At 48.4% G+C, this 23,958-nt stretch overlaps 1 protein-coding gene across 3 annotated transcripts in view; it reads right to left on the reverse strand.

Annotated features, from left to right (window-relative positions):
* Positions 1 to 21,993, reverse strand: part of TEX11 (testis expressed 11) — a 1,490,225-nt gene extending 1,468,232 nt beyond the window's left edge. For 2 of the 3 annotated variants that reach the window (XM_063937125.1, XM_063937123.1), the window contains exon 1: positions 21,676 to 21,990. The gene's annotated coding sequence lies outside the window, so the exon portion shown is untranslated. Of the gene's footprint in view, positions 1 to 21,675 lie in introns of all 3 variants that reach the window. The other variant, XM_063937124.1, reaches the window with a different exon arrangement.
* Between the last annotated feature and the right edge of the window lie 1,965 nt (positions 21,994 to 23,958).

The raw sequence follows: 23,958 nt of genomic DNA on the forward strand, positions 1-23,958 counted from the left end.
GTGCCCTGTCTCCTGCGGAGCCCGCTATTCCCCATGGTCCTGACGGAGTCCCCAGCATCCACTAGGACGTTAGAGAAAACCCTTTAGTTAAACAATAACTATAAACAAGTATTGCAGACAATCCGCACTTGGGATGGGCGCCCAGCATCCACTACGGACTACGATAAATAGATTTACCGGTGAGTAAAATCTTATCGTCCTAAGTGGATGCTGGGGACTCCGTAAGGACCATGGGGATTATACCAAAGCTCCCAAACGGGCGGGAGAGTGCGGATGACTCTGCAGCGCCGAATGAGCGAACTCTAGTTCCTCCTCAGCCAGGGTATCAAACTTGTAGAATTTTGCAAATGTGTTTGACCCCGACCAAGTAGCTGCTCGGCAAAGTTGTAAAGCCGAAACCCCTCGGGCAGCCGCCCAAGAAGAGCCCACCTTCCTCGTGGAATGGGCTTTCACTGATCTAGGATGCGGCAGTCCAGCCGCAGAATGTGACAGCTGAATCGTGCTACAGATCCAGCGAGCAATAGTCTGCTTCGAAGCAGGAGCACCCAGCTTGTTGGGTGCATACAGGATAAATAGCGAGTCAGTTTTTCTGACACTAGCTGTCCTGGAAACATACATTTTTAGGGCCCTGACTACGTCCAGCAACTTGGAATCCTCCAAGTCCTTAGTAGCCGCAGGGACCACAATAGGTTGGTTCAAATGAAAAGCTGACACCACCTTAGGCAGGTATTGGGAATGAGTCCTCAATTCCGCCCTATCCATATGGAAAATCAGATAAGGGCTTTTACATGACAAAGCCGCCAATTCTGACACACGCCTGGCCGAAGCCAAGGCCAACAGCATGACCACTTTCCACGTGAGATACTTTAGCTCCACGGTTTTAAGTGGCTCAAACCAATGCGACTTTAGGAAATCCAACACCACGTTGAGATCCCAAGGTGCCACAGGAGGCACAAAATGAGGCTGAATATGTAGTACTCCTTTAACAAAAGTCTGAACTTCAGGCAGTGATGCCAGTTCTTTTTGGAAGAAAATCGACAGAGCCGAAATCTGGACCTTAATGGAACCCAATTTGAGGCCCATAGTCACCCCTGACTGTAGGAAGTGCAGGAATCGACCCAGCTGAAATTCCTCCGTTGGAGCCTTCCTGGCCTCACACCAAACAACATATTTTCGCCATATGCGGTGATAATGTGTTGCGGTCACATCCTTCCTGGCTTTGATCAGCGTAGGAATGACTTCCTCCGGAATGCCCTTTTCCTTTAGGATCCGGTGTTCAACCGCCATGCCGTCAAACGCAGCCGCGGTAAGTCTTGGAACAGACAGGGCCCCTGCTGCAGCAGGTCTTGTCTGAGCGGTAGAGGCCATGGGTCCTCTGAGACCATTTCTTGAAGTTCTGGGTACCAAGCTCTTCTTGGCCAATCCGGAACAATGAGTATAGTTCTTACTCTTCTCCTTCTTATTATCCTCAGTACCTTGGGTATGAGAGGAAGAGGAGGGAACACATAAACCGACTGGTACACCCACGGTGTCACTAGAGCGTCCACAGCTATCGCCTGAGGGTCCCTTGACCTGGCGCAATATTTTTCTAGCTTTTTGTTGAGGCGGGACGCCATCATGTCCACCTGTGGCCTTTCCCAACGGTTAGCAATCAGCTGGAAGACTTCTGGATGAAGTCCCCACTCTCCCGGGTGGAGGTCGTGCCTGCTGAGGAAGTCTGCTTCCCAGTTGTCCACTCCCGGAATGAACACTGCTGACAGTGCTAACACGTGATTTTCTGCCCATCGGAGAATCCTTGTGGCTTCTGCCATCGCAATCCTGCTTCTTGTGCCGCCCTGTCGGTTTACATGGGCGACCGCCGTGATGTTGTCTGACTGGATCAGTACCGGCTGGTTTTGAATAGAGATGAGCGGGTTCGGTTTCTCTGAATCCGAACCCGCCCGAACTTCATGTTTTTTTTCACGGGTCCGAGCGACTCGGATCTTCCCGCCTTGCTCGGTTAACCCGAGCGCGCCCGAACGTCATCATGACGCTGTCGGATTCTCGCGAGGCTCGGATTCTATCGCGAGACTCGGATTCTATATAAGGAGCCGCGCGTCGCCGCCATTTTAACACGTGCATTGAGATTGATAGGGAGAGGACGTGGCTGGCGTCCTCTCCATTTAGATTAGGGTTGAGAGAGAGAGAGAGAGATTGACCTGAGGCTGTGATACTGTAGAAGAGAGTGCAGAGTTTAGTGACTGACGACCACAGTGACCACCAGACAGTGCAGTTGTTTGTTTTATTTAATATATCCGTTCTCTGCCTGAAAAAAACGATACACACAGTGACTCAGTCACATACCATATCTGTGTGCACTGCTCAGCCCAGTGTGCTGCATCAATGTATATATATATCTGACTGTGCTCAGCTCACACAGCTTATAATTGTGGGGGAGACTGGGGAGCACTGCAGTGCCAGTTATAGGTTATAGCAGGAGCCAGGAGTACATAATATTATATTAAAATTAAACAGTGCACACTTTTGCTGCAGGAGTGCCACTGCCAGTGTGACTAGTGACCAGTGACCTGACCACCAGTATATATAATATTAGTAGTATACTATCTCTTTATCAACCAGTCTATATTAGCAGCAGACACAGTACAGTGCGGTAGTTCACGGCTGTGGCTACCTCTGTGTCGGCACTCGGCAGCCCGTCCATAATTGTATATACCACCTAACCGTGGTTTTTTTTTCTTTCTTTATACATACATACTAGTTACGAGTATACTATCTCTTTATCAACCAGTCTATATATTAGCAGCAGACACAGTACAGTGCGGTAGTTCACGGCTGTTGCTACCTCTGTGTCGGCACTCGGCAGCCCGTCCATAATTGTATATACCACCTAACCGTGGTTTTTTTTTCTTTCTTTATACATACATACTAGTTACGAGTATACTATCTCTTTATCAACCAGTCTATATATTAGCAGCAGACACAGTACAGTGCGGTAGTTCACGGCTGTGGCTACCTCTGTGTCGGCACTCGGCAGCCCGTCCATAATTGTATATACCACCTAACCGTGTTTTTTTTTTCTTTCTTTATACATACATACTAGTTACGAGTATACTATCTCTTTATCAACCAGTCTATATTAGCAGCAGACACAGTACAGTGCGGTAGTTCACGGCTGTGGCTACCTCTGTGTCGGCACTCGGCAGCCCGTCCATAATTGTATATACCACCTAACCGTGGTTTTTTCTTCTTTCTTTATACATACATACTAGTTACGAGTATACTATCTCTTTATCAACCAGTCTATATATTAGCAGCAGACACAGTACAGTGCGGTAGTTCACGGCTGTGGCTACCTCTGTGTCGGCACTCGGCAGCCCGTCCATAATTGTATATACCACCTAACCGTGGTTTTTTTTTCTTTCTTTATACATACATACTAGTTACGAGTATACTATCTCTTTATCAACCAGTCTATATATTAGCAGCAGACACAGTACAGTGCGGTAGTTCACGGCTGTGGCTACCTCTGTGTCGGCACTCGGCAGCCCGTCCATAATTGTATATACCACCTAACCGTGGTTTTTTTTTCTTTCTTTATACATACATACTAGTTACGAGTATACTATCTCTTTATCAACCAGTCTATATATTAGCAGCAGACACAGTACAGTGCGGTAGTTCACGGCTGTGGCTACCTCTGTGTCGGCACTCGGCAGCCCGTCCATAATTGTATATACCACCTAACCGTGGTTTTTTTTTCTTTCTTTATACATACATACTAGTTACGAGTATACTATCTCTTTATCAACCAGTCTATATATTAGCAGCAGACACAGTACAGTGCGGTAGTTCACGGCTGTGGCTACCTCTGTGTCGGCACTCGGCAGCCCGTCCATAATTGTATATACCACCTAACCGTGTTTTTTTTTTCTTTCTTTATAGTCATACTAGTTACGAGTATACTATCTCTTTATCAACCAGTCTATATTAGCAGCAGACACAGTACAGTGCGGTAGTTCACGGCTGTGGCTACCTCTGTGTCGGCACTCGGCAGCCCGTCCATAATTGTATATACCACCTAACCGTGGTTTTTTTTTCTTTCTTTATACATACATACTAGTTACGAGTATACTATCTCTTTATCAACCAGTCTATATTAGCAGCAGACACAGTACAGTGCGGTAGTTCACGGCTGTGGCTACCTCTGTGTCGGCACTCGGCAGCCCGTCCATAATTGTATATACCACCTAACCGTGGTTTTTTTTTCTTTCTTTATACATACATACTAGTTACGAGTATACTATCTCTTTATCAACCAGTCTATATATTAGCAGCAGACACAGTACAGTGCGGTAGTTCACGGCTGTGGCTACCTCTGTGTCGGCACTCGGCAGCCCGTCCATAATTGTATATACCACCTAACCGTGGTTTTTTTTTCTTTCTTTATACATACATACTAGTTACGAGTATACTATCTCTTTATCAACCAGTCTATATATTAGCAGCAGACACAGTACAGTGCGGTAGTTCACGGCTGTGGCTACCTCTGTGTCGGCACTCGGCAGCCCGTCCATAATTGTATATACCACCTAACCGTGGTTTTTTTTTCTTTCTTTATACATACATACTAGTTACGAGTATACTATCTCTTTATCAACCAGTCTATATATTAGCAGCAGACACAGTACAGTGCGGTAGTTCACGGCTGTGGCTACCTCTGTGTCGGCACTCGGCAGGCAGTCCGTCCATAATTGTATACCACCTAACCGTGGTTTTTTTTTCTTTCTTCTTTATACATACATAGTTACATAGACATCTCTTTATCAACCAGTCTATATTAGCAGCAGACACAGTACAGTACGGTAGATCACGGCTGTGGCTACCTCTGTGTCTGCACTCGGCAGGCAGTCCATAATTGTATACTAGTATCCATCTCCATTGTTTACCTGAGGTGCCTTTTAGTTGTGCCTATTAAAATATGGAGAACAAAAATGTTGAGGTTCCAAAATTAGGGAAAGATCAAGATCCACTTCCACCTCGTGCTGAAGCTGCTGCCACTAGTCATGGCCGAGACGATGAAATGCCAGCAACGTCGTCTGCCAAGGCCGATGCCCAATGTCATAGTACAGAGCATGTCAAATCCAAAACACCAAATATCAGAAAAAAAAGGACTCCAAAACCTAAAATAAAATTGTCGGAGGAGAAGCGTAAACTTGCCAATATGCCATTTACGACACGGAGTGGCAAGGAACGGCTGAGGCCCTGGCCTATGTTCATGGCTAGTGGTTCAGCTTCACATGAGGATGGAAGCACTCAGCCTCTCGCTAGAAAAATGAAAAGACTCAAGCTGGCAAAAGCAGCACAGCAAAGAACTGTGCATTCTTCGAAATCCCAAATCCACAAGGAGAGTCCAATTGTGTCGGTTGCGATGCCTGACCTTCCCAACACTGGACGTGAAGAGCATGCGCCTTCCACCATTTGCACGCCCCCTGCAAGTGCTGGAAGGAGCACCCGCAGTCCAGTTCCTGATAGTCAGATTGAAGATGTCAGTGTTGAAGTACACCAGGATGAGGAGGATATGGGTGTTGCTGGCGCTGGGGAGGAAATTGACCAGGAGGATTCTGATGGTGAGGTGGTTTGTTTAAGTCAGGCACCCGGGGAGACACCTGTTGTCCGTGGGAGGAATATGGCCGTTGACATGCCAGGTGAAAATACCAAAAAAATCAGCTCTTCGGTGTGGAGGTATTTCACCAGAAATGCGGACAACAGGTGTCAAGCCGTGTGTTCCCTTTGTCAAGCTGTAATAAGTAGGGGTAAGGACGTTAACCACCTCGGAACATCCTCCCTTATACGTCACCTGCAGCGCATTCATAATAAGTCAGTGACAAGTTCAAAAACTTTGGGTGACAGCGGAAGCAGTCCACTGACCAGTAAATCCCTTCCTCTTGTAACCAAGCTCACGCAAACCACCCCACCAACTCCCTCAGTGTCAATTTCCTCCTTCCCCAGGAATGCCAATAGTCCTGCAGGCCATGTCACTGGCAATTCTGACGAGTCCTCTCCTGCCTGGGATTCCTCCGATGCATCCTTGCGTGTAACGCCTACTGCTGCTGGCGCTGCTGTTGTTGCCGCTGGGAGTCGATGGTCATCCCAGAGGGGAAGTCGTAAGCCCACTTGTACTACTTCCAGTAAGCAATTGACTGTTCAACAGTCCTTTGCGAGGAAGATGAAATATCACAGCAGTCATCCTACTGCAAAGCGGATAACTGAGGCCTTGGCATCCTGGGTGGTGAGAAACGTGGTTCCGGTATCCATCATTACTGCAGAGCCAACTAGAGACTTGTTGGAGGTACTGTGTCCCCGGTACCAAATACCATCTAGGTTCCATTTCTCTGGGCAGGCGATACCGAAAATGTACACAGACCTCAGAAAAAGAGTCACCAGTGTCCTAAAAAATGCAGCTGTACCCAATGTCCACTTAACCACGGACATGTGGACAAGTGGAGCAGGGCAGGGTCAGGACTATATGACTGTGACAGCCCACTGGGTAGATGTATGGACTCCCGCCGCAAGAACAGCAGCGGCGGCACCAGTAGCAGCATCTCGCAAACGCCAACTCTTTCCTAGGCAGGCTACGCTTTGTATCACCGGTTTCCAAAATACGCACACAGCTGAAAACCTCTTACGGCAACTGAGGAAGATCATCGCGGAATGGCTTACCCCAATTGGACTCTCCTGTGGATTTGTGGCATCGGACAACGCCAGCAATATTGTGTGTGCATTAAATATGGGCAAATTCCAGCACGTCCCATGTTTTGCACATACCTTGAATTTGGTGGTGCAGAATTTTTTAAAAAACGACAGGGGCGTGCAAGAGATGCTGTCGGTGGCCAGAAGAATTGCGGGACACTTTCGGCGTACAGGCACCACGTACAGAAGACTGGAGCACCACCAAAAACTACTGAACCTGCCCTGCCATCATCTGAAGCAAGAAGTGGTAACGAGGTGGAATTCAACCCTCTATATGCTTCAGAGTTTGGAGGAGCAGCAAAAGGCCATTCAAGCCTATACAATTGAGCACGATATAGTAGGTGGAATGCACCTGTCTCAAGCGCAGTGGAGAATGATTTCAACGTTGTGCAAGGTTCTGATGCCCTTTGAACTTGCCACACGTGAAGTCAGTTCAGACACTGCCAGCCTGAGTCAGGTCATTCCCCTCATCAGGCTTTTGCAGAAGAAGCTGGAGACATTGAAGGAGGAGCTAACACGGAGCGATTCCGCTAGGCATGTGGGACTTGTGGATGGAGCCCTTAATTCGCTTAACAAGGATTCACGGGTGGTCAATCTGTTGAAATCAGAGCACTACATTTTGGCCACCGTGCTCGATCCTAGATTTAAAGCCTACCTTGGATCTCTCTTTCCGGCAGACACAAGTCTGCTGGGGTTGAAAGACCTGCTGGTGACAAAATTGTCAAGTCAAGCGGAACGCGACCTGTCAACATCTCCTCCTTCACATTCTCCCGCAACTGGGGGTGCGAGGAAAAGGCTCAGAATTCCGAGCCCACCCGCTGGCGGTGATGCAGGGCAGTCTGGAGCGACTGCTGATGCTGACATCTGGTCCGGACTGAAGGACCTGACAACGATTACGGACATGTCGTCTACTGTCACTGCATATGATTCTCTCAACATTGATAGAATGGTGGAGGATTATATGAGTGACCGCATCCAAGTAGGCACGTCACACAGTCCGTACTTATACTGGCAGGAAAAAGAGGCAATTTGGAGGCCCTTGCACAAACTGGCTTTATTCTACCTAAGTTGCCCTCCCACAAGTGTGTACTCCGAAAGAGTGTTTAGTGGCGCCGCTCACCTTGTCAGCAATCGGCGTACGAGGTTACATCCAGAAAATGTGGAGAAGATGATGTTCATTAAAATGAATTATAATCAATTCCTCCGCGGAGACATTGACCAGCAGCAATTGCCTCCACAAAGTACACAGGGAGCTGAGATGGTGGATTCCAGTGGGGACGAATTGATAATCTGTGAGGAGGGGGATGTACACGGTGATATATCGGAGGGTGATGATGAGGTGGACATCTTGCCTCTGTAGAGCCAGTTTGTGCAAGGAGAGATTAATTGCTTCTTTTTTGGGGGGGGTCCAAACCAACCCGTCATATCAGTCACAGTCGTGTGGCAGACCCTGTCACTGAAATGATGGGTTGGTTAAAGTGTGCATGTCCTGTTTTGTTTATACAACATAAGGGTGGGTGGGAGGGCCCAAGGACAATTCCATCTTGCACCTCTTTTTTCTTTTCTTTTTCTTTGCATCATGTGCTGATTGGGGAGGGTTTTTTGGAAGGGACATCCTGCGTGACACTGCAGTGCCACTCCTAAATGGGCCCGGTGTTTGTGTCGGCCACTAGGGTCGCTAATCTTACTCACACAGTCAGCTACCTCCTTGCGCCTCTTTTTTTCTTTGCGTCATGTGCTGTTTGGGGAGGGTTTTTTGGAAGGGACATCCTGCGTGACACTGCAGTGCCACTCCTAGATGGGCCCGGTGTTTGTGTCGGCCACTAGGGTCGCTAATCTTACTCACACAGCTACCTCATTGCGCCTCTTTTTTTCTTTGCGTCATGTGCTGTTTGGGGAGGGTTTTTTGGAAGGGACATCCTGCGTGACACCGCAGTGCCACTCCTAGATGGGCCCGGTGTTTGTGTCGGCCACTAGGGTCGCTAATCTTACTCACACAGCTACCTCATTGCGCCTCTTTTTTTCTTTGCGTCATGTGCTGTTTGGGGAGGGTTTTTTGGAAGGGCCATCCTGCGTGACACTGCAGTGCCACTCCTAGATGGGCCCGGTGTTTGTGTCGGCCACTAGGGTCGCTAATCTTACTCACACAGCTACCTCATTGCGCCTCTTTTTTTCTTTGCGTCATGTGCTGTTTGGGGAGGGTTTTTTGGAAGGGCCATCCTGCGTGACACTGCAGTGCCACTCCTAGATGGGCCCGGTGTTTGTGTCGGCCACTAGGGTCGCTTATCTTACTCACAGCGACCTCGGTGCAAATTTTAGGACTAAAAATAATATTGTGAGGTGTGAGGTATTCAGAATAGACTGAAAATGAGTGTAAATTATGGTTTTTGAGGTTAATAATACTTTGGGATCAAAATGACCCCCAAATTCTATGATTTAAGCTGTTTTTTAGTGTTTTTTGAAAAAAACACCCGAATCCAAAACACACCCGAATCCGACAAAAAAAATTCGGTGAGGTTTTGCCAAAACGCGTTCGAACCCAAAACACGGCCGCGGAACCGAACCCAAAACCAAAACACAAAACCCGAAAAATTTCAGGCGCTCATCTCTAGTTTTGAAGCAGGGGTCTTGCCTGACTTAGGACATTGTAAATGGCCCTTAGTTCCAGAATATTTATGTGTAGGGAAATCTCCTGGCTTGACCAGAGTCCTTGGAAGTTTCTTCCCTGTGTGACTGCCCCCCAGCCTCGAAGGCTGGCATCCGTGGTCACCAGGACCCAGTCCTGTATGCCGAATCTGCGGCCCTCCAGAAGATGAGCACTCTGCAGGCACCACAGTAGAGACACCCTGGTCCTTGCAGACAGGGTTATCAGCCGATGCATCTGAAGATGCGATCCGGACCACTTGTCCAACAGATCCCACTGAAAGATCCTTGCATGGAACCTTCCGAATGGAATTGCTTCGTAAGAAGCTACCATCTTTCCCAGGACTCGCGTGCAGTGGTGCACCGACACCTGTTTTGGTTTCAGGAGGTCTCTGACTAGAGATGACAACTCCTTGGCCTTCTCCTCCGGGAGAAATACCTTTTTCTGTTCTGTGTCCAGAACCATCCCCAGGAACAGTAGACGCGTTGTAGGAACCAGCTGCGACTTTGGAATATTCAGGATCCAGCCGTGCTGCTGTAGCACTTCCCGAGCTAGTGCTATTCTGATCCACTACTGTTCCCTGGACCTCGCCTTTATAAGGAGATCGTCCAAGTACGGGATAACTATAACTCTCTTTTTCCGAAGGAGTATCATCATTTCGGCCATTACCTTGGTAAATACCCTCGGTGCCGTGGACAGACCAAACGGCAACGTCTGGAATTGGTAATGACAGTCCTGTACCACAAATCTGAGGTACTCCTGGTGAGGAGGGTAAATGGGGACATGCAGGTAAGCATCCTTGATGTCCAGTGATACCATGTAATCCCCCTCCTCCAGGCTTGAAATAACCGCCCTGAGCGATTCCATCTTGAACTTGAACCTTTTTATATAAGTGTTCAAGGATTTCAAATTTAAAATGGGTCTCACCGAACCGTCCGGTTTCGGTACCACAAACATTGTGGAATAGTAACCCCTTCCTTGTTGAAGGAGGGTTACCTAGACTATCACCTGCTGCGAATACAGCTTGTGAATTGCCTCCAGCACTGCCTCCCTGTCCGGGGGAGCTGTTGGCAAGGCAGATTTGAGGAAACTGCGAGGGGGATACGTCTCGAATTCCAGCTTGTACCCCTGAGATACTACTTGTAGAATCCAGGGATCCACCCGTGAGCGAGCACACTGTTCGCTGAAGTTCTTGAGACGGGCCCCCACCGTACCTGGCTCCGCCTGTGGAGCCCCAGCGTCATGCGGTGGACTTAGAGGAAGCGGGGGAGGGCTTTTGTTCCTGGGAACTGGCTGTATGCTGCAGCTTTTTCCCTCTACCTCTGCCTCTGGGCAGAAAGGACGCGCCTTTAACCCGCTTGCCTTTCTGGGGCCGAAAGGACTGTACCTGATAATACGGTGCTTTCTTTGGCTGTGAGGGAACATGGGGTAAAAATGCTGACTTCCCAGCTGTCGCTGTGGAAACGAGGTCCGAGAGACCATCCCCAAACAACTCCTCACCCTTGTAAGGCAAAACTTCCATGTGCCTTTTAGAATCTGCATCCCCTGTCCACTGCCGAGTCCATAAACCCCTCCTGGCAGAAATGGACATTGCACTTATTTTAGATGCCAGCCGGCAAATATCCCTCTGTGCATCTCTCATGTATAAGACTGCGTCTTTAATATGCTCTATGGTTAGCAATATAGTGTCCCTGTCTAAGGAATAAATATTTTCTGACAGGGAATCTGACCACGCAGCTGCAGCACTGCACATCCATGCTGAAGCAATAGCTGGTCTCAGTATAATACCTGAGTGTGTATAAACAGACTTCAGGATAGCCTCCTGCTTCCTATCAGCAGGTTCCTTTAGGGCGGCCGTGTCCGGAGACGGTAGTGCCACCTTCTTAGGCAGGCGTGTGAGCGCTTTATCCACCCTAGGGGATGTCTCCCAACGTGACCTATCCTCTGGCGGGAAAGGGTACGCCATTAGTAACTTTTTAGAAATGACCAGTTTCTTATCGGGGGAAGCCCACGCTTCTTCACACACTTCATTTAATTCATCAGAAGGGGGAAAAACCACTGGTAGTTTTTTCTCCCCAAACATAATACCCTTTTTTGTGGTACCTGGGGTAATATCAGAAATGTGCAACACATTTTTCATTGCCGTAATCATGTAACGGGTGGCTCTATTGGAATGTACACTAGTCTCATCATCGTCGACACTGGAGTCAGTATCCGTGTCGACATCTGTGTCTGCCATCTGAGGTAGCGGGCGTTTTAGAGCCCCTGATGGCTTTTGAGACGCCTGGGCAGGCACGAGCTGAGAAGCCGGCTGTCCCACATCTGCTATGTCGTCAAACCTTTTATGTAAGGAGTTGACACTGTCACGTAATTCCTTCCACATGTCCATCCATTCAGGTGTCGACCCCGCAGGGGGTGACATCACATTTATCGGCACCTGCTCCGCCTCCACATAAGCCTCCTCATCAAACATGTCGACACACCCGTACCGACACACCGCACACACACAGGGAATGCTCTGACTGAGGACAGGACCCTACAAAGCCCTTTGGGGAGACAGAGAGAGAGTATGCCAGCACACACCAGAGCGCTATATAATGCAGGGATTCACACTACCCACAGTGATTTTTCCCCTATAGCTGCTAATATTATACAGATTGCGCCTAAATTTAGTGCCCCCCCTCTCTTTTTTACCCTATGGAGTCTGGAAACTGCAGGGGAGAGCCTGGGGAGCGTCCTTCCAGCAGAGCTGTGAGGGAAAATGGCGCCAGTGTGCTGAGGGAGATAGCTCCGCCCCTTTTTCTGCGGACTTCTCCCGCTTTTTTATGGAAAGTTATGGCAGGGAATTTTACACATATATAGTTTTAATGACTATATTATGTGGTAATTTGCCAAGTAAGGTACTCTTATTGCAGCCCAGGGCGCCCCCCCCCCCCCAGCGCCCTGCACCCATCAGTGACCGGAGTGTGTGGTGTGCATGGGGAGCAATGGCGCACAGCTGCAGTGCTGTGCGCTACCTTAATGAAGACCGAAGTCTTCTGCTGCCGATTTCCAGGAACGTCTTCTTGCTTCTGGCTCTGCCAGGGGGACGGCGGCGCGGCTCCGGGACCGGACGACCGAGGCTCGGCCTGTGTTTGATCCCTCTGGAGCTAATGGTGTCCAGTAGCCTAGAAGCACAAGCTAGCTGCAAGCAGGTAGGTTCGCTTCTCTCCCCTCGGTCCCTCGTAGCAGTGAGTCTGTTGCCAGCAGATCTCACTGAAAATAAAAAACCTAATTTATACTTTCTTTTCTAGAAGCTCAGGAGAGCCCCTAGTGTGCATCCAGCTCGGCCGGGCACAAAATTCTAACTGAGGTCTGGAGGAGGGGCATAGAGGGAGGAGCCAGTGCACACCAGGTAGTCCTAAATCTTTCTTAGTTGTGCCCAGTCTCCTGCGGAGCCGCTATTCCCCATGGTCCTTACGGAGTCCCCAGCATCCACTTAGGACGTTAGAGAAAGTAAGTTAACAGAAACTATTAAATCCAATGTCTAATGCTCCAATTTGACAGTGCAGCTCAGTGGCGCACCCAGGGGGGGGTTTCCGAGCACCCAGAAACCCCTTCCAGTAAATTTTTTTTTTTTTTTTTTAAGCTGCATGAGTATTATTAATGGCTGTCTAGCGTCCTCTGCAGCCTGCTGTCTTCCTGGTGGCACTTGTAAGTGCAATAAAAGTTTACTTTATTTTAATTATAGTAAATATATATCCATGTGCATACATATATACACATACATACATATAAACACACACACACACGATATATATATATTTATATACACATGTATATATATATATGTGTACTGTACATATAATATATATATATATATGTATGCATGTTTAATATGCTATGTGTATGTGTGTATATATATATATATATATATATATATACATACACACACATGTATATATATGTGCAGATATATGTACAGTATATATATACATACATACACACACACACACACACTAGTTTTACGGACCCAGCATATACTGGGTGACCTCAGTCCCCACCCCCGTGATTGGCTCCGCCCAGTTCTGGAAACCCCCCCATGCAAATCCTGCGTTTGCCACTGCAGCTGATCAAAGTTGCCCTTAATGCTTTATACTTGTCAGTGGACTTTAACTGTACTATTGAATAATTGTTTCCAGTCTTTGAGCTAGGATGATATTACAAATCAGTCATTACATTTATTTCCAATTCCTGAAGCTCATATGCGGCCTATGTAATTATATCCTAGCAAAGCTTATTGTTAATCTCCAAAACTTTCCTTTTGTTATAGCCTGCTTGAAGCTGTCTTGAACAGCATTGGAGTGAATGTAATGTTGCTGTACTCTCCTATTTAGTGTTATATTGTTATTCTCTTATATAAGAAATTTATGCAGTATTGTTAGATGAGTTAATGAGCTTTCTAATACCCCTTTCACACCGCACAAATAACCCATTTTCGACCCGGCATATTGCCAGGTCGACACAGGTCGGCTAGCGGTGTGAAAGGGGCATAGCCGAAATCCCGGGTCGCCTGACCCGGCAATTCAACCCGGGTACAAAGCAGTGTTATACCTGGTTGAATACCGGGTCAGTGGCTGCATAAACGGGCTCCTGGGTCGCACCCGTTTACTAGATAGGGAGAGGTGGTGCGGAGATGATCTCATCTCCAAGCGCCGCCTCCACCTCCGCCCCCCCCCCCCCCGCTGCCATGGCAACCTGCCCGGCATATTGCCGGGTCGGGGAAGTCTGCAGCAGCTGCCAATTCCGGATCCCACCCGGGAAGGACCAGTTTCCAATTCCCGGGTGGGAAAAGGCATTGGCAGTGTGAAAGGGGTATTAGTTACAATTCCTTGTCTTCCTGTGGATGGTAGATCTAGCAAATATCTCTCCCTCTCTCCTTAGATTTCAATAGTGATGCAACTTTTGCTTTTAGTTAAAATTGACCAGACACAGGGGGTCATTCTGACCTGATCGCACGCTACCTTTTTTTAGCTGCGCAGCGATCAGGTCATTATTGCGCATGCGTATATACCGCAATGCGCAGGTGCGACGTACAGGTACAAAGCAGATCGTTGCTGTGTGATGGATTTAAGGAAGAATACATTTGCACAGCCGATCGCAAGGAGATTGACCGGAAGAGGGGGTTTCTGGATGTCAATTGAACGTTTTCTCGAAGTGTTTGGAAAAACGCAGGCGTGTCCAGGCGTTTGCAGGGCGGGTGTCTGACGTCAATTCCAGGACCGGACATGCTGAAGTGATCGCAAGGGCTGAGTAAGTTCTGAGCTACTCAGAAACTGCACAAACTATTTTTGTATCGCTCGGCTGCACATGCGATCGCACCCTTGCACAGCAAATATACACTCCCCATTGGGCGGCGACTATGGGGGTCATTCGGAGTTGATCGCTCGCTAGCTAGTTTTAGCAGCCGTGCAAACGCTATGCCGCCGCCCACTGGGGAGTGTATTTTAGCTTAGCAGAAGTGCGAACGCATGTGCAGCCGAGCTCTACAAAAACAGTTTGTGCAATTTCAGAGTAGCTCTGAACCTACTCAGCGCTTGCGATCACTTCAGCCTATTCGTGTCCGAATTTGACATCATACACATGCCCAGTGAACGCCCAGCCACGCCTGCGTTTTTTCAGACACGCCTGCGTTTTTGCAAACACTCCCTGAAAACTGTCAGTTGACACCAAGTAATGCCCCCTTCCTGTCAATCTTCTAGCGGCTGCCAGTGCGAAGAAAAACTTTGCTAGAACCTGAGCACAACCACAAAGAGCTTTGTACCAGTACATCGCGTGTGCGCATTGCGGAGCATACGCATGCGCAGAAATGCCGTTTTTTCACCTGATCGCTGCACTGCAAAAAATAAGAATTTACTTACCGATAATTCTATTTCTCATAGTCCGTAGTGGATGCTGGGGACTCCGAAAGGACCATGGGGAATAGCGGCTCCGCAGGAGACTGGGCACAAAGTAAAAGCTTTAGGACTAGCTGGTGTGCACTGGCTCCTCCCCCTATGACCCTCCTCCAAGCCTTAGTTAGGATACTGTGCCCGGACGAGCGTACACAATAAGGAAGGATTTTGAATCCCGGGTAAGACTCATACCAGCCACACCAATCACACCGTACAACTTGTGATCTGAACCCAGTTAACAGCATGATAACAGAAGGAGCCTCTGAAAAGATGGCTCACAACAACAATAACCCGATTTTTGTAACAATAACTATGTACAAGTAATGCAGACAATCCGCACTTGGGATGGGCGCCCAGCATCCACTACGGACTATGAGAAATAGAATTATCGGTAAGTAAATTCTTATTTTCTCTAACGTCCTAGTGGATGCTGGGGACTCCGAAAGGACCATGGGGATTATACCAAAGCTCCCAAACGGGCGGGAGAGTGCGGATGACTCTGCAGCACCGAATGAGAGAACTCCAGGTCCTCCTCAGCCAGGGTATCAAATTTGTAGAATTTAGCAAACGTGTTTGCCCCTGACCAAGTAGCTGCTCGGCAAAGTTGTAAAGCCGAGACCCCTCGGGCAGCCGCCCAAGATGAGCCCACTTTCCGTGTGGAATGGGCTTTTACAGATTTTGGCTGTGGCAGGCCTGCCACAGAATGTGCAAGCTGAATTGTACTACAAATCCAACGAGCAATCGTCTGCTTAGAAGCAGGCATACAGGATAAACAGCGAATCAGATTTTCTGACTCCAGCCGTCCTGGAAACATATATTTTCAGGGCCCTGACTACGTCCAGCAACTTGGAATCCTCCAAGTCCCTAGTAGCCGCAGGCACCACAATAGGCTGGTTTAAGTGAAATGCTGAAACCACCTTAGGAAGAAATTGAGGACGAGTCCTCAATTCTGCCCTGTCCGTATGAAAAATTAGGTAAGGGCTTTTATAGGATAAAGCCGCCAATTCTGAGACACGCCTGGCTGAAGCCAGGGCTAACAGCATTACCACTTTCCATGTGAGATATTTTAAGTCCACAGTGGTGAGTGGTTCAAACCAATGTGATTTTAGGAATCCCAAAACTACATTGAGATCCCAAGGTGCCACTGGAGGCACAAAAGGAGGCTGTATATGCAGTACTCCCTTGACAAACGTCTGAACTTCAGGAACAGAAGCCAGTTCTTTTTGGAAGAATATTGACAGGGCCGAAATTTGAACCTTAATGGACCCTAATTTGAGGCCCATAGACAGTCCTGTTTGCAGGAAATGCAGGAACCGACCCAGTTGAAATTCCTCTGTAGGGGCCTTCCTGGCCTCGCACCACGCAACATATTTACGCCAAATACGGTGATAATGTTGTATGGTTACATCCTTCCTGGCTTTGATCAGGGTAGGGATGACTTCATCCGGAATGCCTTTTCCTTCAGGATCCGGCGTTCAACCGCCATGCCGTCAAACGCAGCCGCGGTAAGTCTTGGAACAGACATGGTCCCTGCTGGAGCAGGTCCTTTCTTAGAGGTAGAGGCCACGGGTCTTCCGTGAGCATCTCTTGAATTTCCGGGTACCAAGTCCTTCTTGGCCAATCCGGAGCCACGAGTATAGTCTTTACTCCTCTCCTTCTTATGATTCTCAGTACTTTTGGTATGAGAGGAAGAGGAGGGAACACATACACTGACTGGTACACCCACGGTGTTACCAGAGCGTCCACAGCTATTGCCTGAGGGTCCCTTGACCTGGCGCAATATCTGTCCAGTTTTTTGTTGAGGCGGGACGCCATCATGTCCACCTTTGGTTTTTCCCAACGGTTCACAATCATGTGGAAGACTTCTGGGTGAAGTCCCCACTCCCCCGGGTGAAGATCGTGTCTGCTGAGGAAGTCTGCTTCCCAGTTGTCCACTCCCGGAATGAACACTGCTGACAGTGCTATCACATGATTCTCCGCCCAGCGAAGAATCCTTGCCACTTCCATCATTGCCCTCCTGCTTCTTGTGCCGCCCTGTCTGTTTACGTGGGCGACTGCCGTGATGTTGTCCGACTGGATCAACACCGGCTGACCCTGAAGCAGAGGTCTTGCCTGACTTAGGGCATTGTAAATGGCCCTTAGTTCCAGGATATTTATGTGAAGTGACGTTTCCATGCTTGACCACAAGCCCTGGAAATTTTTTCCCTGTGTGACTGCTCCCCAGCCTCTCAGGCTGGCATCCGTGGTCACCAGGACCCAATCCTGAATGCTGAATCTGCGGCCCTCTAGGAGATGAGCACTGTGTAACCACCACAGGAGAGACACCCTTGTCCTTGGAGACAGGGTTATCCGCTGATGCATTTGAAGATGCGATCCGGACCATTTGTCCAGCAGATCCCACTGAAAAGTTCTTGCGTGGAATCTGCCGAATGGAATCGCTTCGTAAGAAGCCACCATCTTTCCCAGGACCCTTGTGCATTGATGTACTGACACTTGGCCTGGTCTTAGGAGGTTCCTGACTAGGTCGGATAACTCCTTGGCTTTTTCTGTACTGTGTCCAGAATCATCCCTAAAAACAGCAGACGTGTCGTCGGAATCAGCTGCGATTTTGGAATATTTAGAATCCATCCGTGCTGTCGTAGTACTACTTGAAATAGTGCTACTCCGACCTCTAACTGTTCTCTGGACCTTGCCCTTATCAGGAGATCGTCCAAGTAAGGGATAATTAAGACGCCTTTTCTTCGAAGAAGAATCATCATTGCGGCCATTACCTTGGTAAAGACCCGGGGTGCCGTGGACAATCCAAACGGCAGCGTCTGAAACTGATAGTGACAGTTCTGTACCACAAACCTGAGGTACCCTTGGTGAGAAGGGCAAATTGGGACATGGAGGTAAGCATCCTTGATGTCCAGAGACACCATATAGTCCCCTTCTTCCAGGTTCGCTATCACTGCTCTGAGTGACTCCATCTTGAACCTTTTTATGTAAGTGTTCAAGGATTTCAGATTTAAAATGGGTCTCACCAAGCCGTCCGGCTTCGGTACCACAAACAGCGTGGAATAATACCCCTTTCCCTGTTGTAGGAGGGGTACCTTGATTATCACCTGCTGGGAATACAGCTTGTGAATGGCTTCCAATACCGCCTCCCTGTCGGGGGGAGACGTTGGTAAAGCAGACTTCAGGAACCGGCGAGGGGGAGACGTCTCGAATTCCAATTTGTACCCCTGAGATACTACCTGCAGGATCCAGGGGTCCACTTGCGAGTGTGCCCACTGCGCGCTGAAATTCTTGAGACGGGCCCCCACCGTGCCTGAGTCCGCTTGTAAGGCCCCAGCGTCATGCTGAGGACTTGGCAGAAGCGGGGGAGGGCTTCTGTCCGTGGGAAGAGGCTGTTTGCTGCAGTCTTTTTCCCCTTCCTCTGCCCCGGGGCAGATATGAGTGGCCTTTTGCCCGCTTGCCCTTATGGGGACGAAAGGACTGAGCCTGAAAAGACGGTATCTTTTTCTGCTGCGAGGTGACTTGGGGTAAAAAGGTGGATTTTCCAGCCGTTGCCGTGGCCACCAGGTCCGATAGACCGACCCCAAATAACTCCTCCCCTTTATACGGCAATACTTCCATATGCCGTTTGGAATCCGCATCCCCTGACCACTGTCGCGTCCATAATCCTCTTCTGGCAGAAATGGACATCGCACTTACTCTTGATGCCAGAGTGCAAATATCCCTCTGTGCATCTCGCATATATAGAAATGCATCCTTTAAATGCTCTATAGTCAATAATATATTGTCCCTGTCCAGGGTATCAATATTTTCAGTCAGGGAATCCGACCAAGCCACCCCAGCACTGCACATCCAGGCTGAGGCGATTGCTTGTCGCAGTATAATACCAGTATGTGTGTATATACTTTTAAGGATATTTTCCAGCTTCCTATCAGCTGGTTCCTTGAGGGCGGCCGTATCAGGGGACGGTAACGCCACTTGTTTTGATAAGCGTGTGAGCGCCTTATCTACGCTAGGGGGTGTTTCCCAACGCGCCCTAACCTCTGGCGGGAAAGGGTATAATGCCAATAATTTTTTAGAAATTAGCAGTTTTTTATCGGGGGAAACCCACGCTTCATTACACACCTCATTTAATTCATCTGATTCAGGAAAAACTACGGGTCGTTTTTTCACACCCCACATAATACCCTTTTTTGTGGTACTTGTAGTATCAGAAATGTTCAAAACCTCCTTCATTGCCGTGATCATGTAACGTGTGGCCCTACTGGAAAATACGTTTGTTTCCTCACCGTCGACACTGGAGTCAGTGTCCGTGTCAGTGTCTGTATCGACCTGAGGTAACGGGCGTTTTATAGCCCCTGACGGTGTTTGAGACGCCTGTACAGGTATTAACTGATTTGCCGGCTGTCTCATGTCGTCAACAGTCTTTTGTAAAGTGCCGACACTATCACGTAATTCTTTCCATAAGACCATCCAGTCAGGTGTCGACTCCCTAGGGGGTGACATCACTAACACAGGCAATTGCTCCGCCTCCACACCATTTTCCTCCTCATACATGTCGACACAGCGTACCGACACACAGCACACACACAGGGAATGCTCTGATAGAGGACAGGACCCCACTAGCCCTTTGGGGAGACAGAGGGAGAGTTTGCCAGCACACACCAGAGCGCTATATATATACAGGGATAACCTTATATAAGTGTTTTTCCCTAATATAGCTGCTGTATATATTAATATGCCAATTTAGTGCCCCCCCTCTCTTGTTTTACCCTGTTTCTGTTGTGCAGGACTGCAGGGGAGAGTCAGGGAGCCTTCCTCCAACGGAGCTGTGAGGAAAAAATGGCGCTTGTGTGCTGAGGAGATAGGCTCCGCCCCTTTTTCGGTGGCCTTTCTCCCGCTTTTTTGTAGAAAACTGGCAGGGGTTAAATACATCCATATAGCCCAGGAGCTATATGTGATGTATTTTTAGCCATTTAAGGTATTTTCATTGCGTCCCAGGGCGCCCCCCCCCAGCGCCCTGCACCCTCAGTGACCGGAGTGTGAAGTGTGCTGAGAGCAATGGCGCACAGCTGCGGTGCTGTGCGCTACCTTATTGAAGACAGGACGTCTTCTGCCGCCGATTTTCCGGACCTCTTCACTCTTCTGGCTCTGTAAGGGGGCCGGCGGCGCGGCTCCGGGACCCATCCATGGCTGGGCCTGTGATCGTCCCTCTGGAGCTAATGTCCAGTAGCCTAAGAAGCCCAATCCACTCTGCACGCAGGTGAGTTCGCTTCTTCTCCCCTTAGTCCCTCGATGCAGTGAGCCTGTTGCCAGCAGGTCTCACTGAAAATAAAAAAACCTATTTAAACTTTTACTCTAAGCAGCTCAGGAGAGCCACCTAGATTGCACCCTTCTCGTTCGGGCACAAAATCTTAACTGAGGCTTGGAGGAGGGTCATAGGGGGAGGAGCCAGTGCACACCAGCTAGTCCTAAAGCTTTTACTTTGTGCCCAGTCTCCTGCGGAGCCGCTATTCCCCATGGTCCTTTCGGAGTCCCCAGCATCCACTAGGACGTTAGAGAAATCAGCAGCGAGCGATCAACCCGGAATGACCCCCACAGTTCCTTCCTTTCACTACGTGCTGTCTGTGGCTCTTATGCTGACTCTGCTGTCAGTTTGGGATATAATAACATGACAGCAGCAACTGTTAGTGTAGAGCAGTAGTTCTCAAACTCGGTCCTCAGGACCCCACACAGTGCATGTTTTGCAGGTAACCCAGCAAGTGCACAGGTGTATTAATTACTCACTGACACATTTTAAAAGGTCCACAGGTGGAGCTAATTATTTCACTTGCGATTCTGTGAGGAGACCTGCAAAACATGCACTGTGTGGGGTCCTGAGGACCGAGTTTGAGAACCTGTGGTGTAGAGCCTCCTGTCAGCATATAGGGGGTAATTCCAAGTTGATCGCAGCAGGATTTTTGATAGCAACTGGGCAAAACCATGTGCACTGCAGGGGGGCAGATATAACATGTGCAGAAAGAGTTAGATTTGGGTGGGTTATATTGTTTCTGTGCAGGGTAAATACTGGCTGCTTAATTTTTACACTGCAAATCAGATTGCAGATTGAACACACCACACCCAAATCTAACTCTCTCTGCACATGTTATATCTGCCTCCCCTGCAGTGCACATGGTTTTGCCCAGTTGCTATCAAAAATCCTGCTGCGATCAACTTGGAATTCCCCCCCATAGTGTTCACCTGTGGGCTATAGTTTTGCAATCTTTGTGGAGGTACTTAGTGGGTTACCTGATGAAAGTCTTGTCCCTATTCTCCTTCTGACATATAGAGGTGTAGTGTTACTATACAGACCTACTGCTGTTGGCTGCTTCTCTTGCCTGTCACTCCTCTGTAGCTAGGTTCTGCTCTCTGCCGCTGACAGGAATCAGTCACACAGGCAGCTTCTCTGTCTCACAGCTTCCCTCACTTCCCTCTGCTGTGCCTGGCTGATAGTTTGTCTTTTCAGTCAGTGTATACAGGGACCTGCATTCTGACAGGGAGTTCTAACTGTAATGTCAGACTTTACCTCAGGTGCTTTGTCTGGCCAGGGACTCACTCCCCCAACTGCCAGGCACTGTGATGACTCCCGTGACAGGAGTGCAGGGCTGATATTTATCTTGTAGAGGCTAAAGCCCAGGATCTTTCCTGCTTTTTTTAAGAGGAGCCCCACAACTTTATCAGTCAGAGCTGTGTGAACACACAACACTCTGGGCTAACACTTCTGCTGCACATGAATAAGTCCACAACACCCACCCATATACTCATATAATGGGCATATAATATGTGATAAACACTTTTTATCATAAAATCTTTACCACATCTAAATAAATAAACCCTACAAGGCCAGCCACAACAACATGCCACATACCTCCGAACTGTCCCGATTTTCGAGGGACAGTCTTGTTTTTTGGGGACTGTCCCGCTGTCCCACCCGCGGGCCGCAGTGTCCCGCGGAGGGGGGGCAGTTGGGAGGCTCATGCATTTGCTGTCCTGCTTTGCAAAGCAGCGGTGAATAGACGCTGTGCGCATGCGCACAGCGTATATTCACTGCAGCCAAAGGGAGAGGGGGCATGCCAGCGGCTCACAGAGCGCTGGGCATGCCCCCTCAGTGACGAAAACAGGGGCGTGACTTGCGATCGTGGGTCCTCCCGCAAAGCCACGCCCCTTTTTCGGGAGCTCTTTATAGAAATTAGAGGTTGGGAGGTATGATGTCACAATACATATATATCCATATTAGATTTAACATTAGACACAAATGCCTAAAATAGTTATTTTAACCAGTGGTTACATATGTTTCATCGGGATTCGATCAGAATACAGACACCAGAATCCCGACACTGCTCGGAATCCTGACATGGATCTTAATGCCAGTGCCGGGATCCTGAACGCTGGGATGTTCCAATCCTAGTATCATTTCAGATTAACGTGGAAGTGTCTAAACTTGTGCCCTATGTATATCCTCTCAAGAAAAGCTATAAAGTTTTATGGTCAAAACAAAAGATTAATTTTACCACTTTCTGCTTCTTCTGTACAGTAACATTATGTATGCCATTTTATTGGATTCTAAGCGGGCAGGACACAGGGGTTGTGGGGGCAGTGCCTTTGCGCGCGGGCAGGTGGCCCCCTCAAAGTGACTACTGTGGGTGTGTCCCAGCCGCAGAGCCGGCCATAGCTATAGGCAAACTAGGCAATTGCCTAGGGCATTTGATATGCCTAGGGGCATCAGCAGCTTCTGCTGATTAAAATGATATGCGGCATGCCTATATTCTGTGTGTAGCATTTCATATGCAGATACAGCCACAGTCTCACACAGTATATAGGCATGCAGCATATCATTGTAATCAGCAGAAGCTGCTTGTGCATCCTAGCCACATACCAATGCATTGCAAATAAGATGCATTTTCATAAAAAAAGGTGCCCGACGTTAGCATTGATGCAAGATTTGTGAGGACACATCTGTATCCAAGCAGAGGCAGAGGTCACAGTGTTAGTGGCAGTGTGAGTGCTGTGTGCATGTGAGTGGGTTGGTTGTGCAGTAGTGTTCGGAATATGTGTAAGGAGCATTATGTGTGTCATGTAAAAATGCATTAATAATGTGCAACATATGTGTAAGGGGCACTGTGTGTCATTACGTGTATAAGGGCATTAATAATGTGCAGCATATGTGTAACAGGGTACTACTGTATGTGTGTCATTATGTGTATAGGGGCACTAATAATGTGCAGCAAATGTGTAGTGGGCACTATACATGTCATTACGTGTATAAGGGCATTAATAATGTGCGGCATATGTGTAACAGGGTACTACTGTATGTGTGTCATTATGTGTATAGGGGCACTAATAATGTGCAGCAAATGTGTAGGGGGCACTATACATGTCATTATGTGTATAAGGGCATTAATAATGTGCGGCATATGTGTAAGGGACATTATGTGTAAAAATAAGAATTTACTTACCGATAATTCTATTTCTCGTAGTCCGTAGTGGATGCTGGGGACTCCGTCAGGACCATGGGGTTTAGCGGCTCCGCAGGAGACAGGGCACAATAATAAAAGCTTTAGGATCAGGTGGTGTGCACTGGCTCCTCCCCCTATG

The sequence above is a fragment of the Pseudophryne corroboree genome, chromosome 8, assembly GCF_028390025.1.
Source record: "Pseudophryne corroboree isolate aPseCor3 chromosome 8, aPseCor3.hap2, whole genome shotgun sequence".
NCBI classification, from domain to species: Eukaryota; Metazoa; Chordata; class Amphibia; order Anura; family Myobatrachidae; genus Pseudophryne; species Pseudophryne corroboree.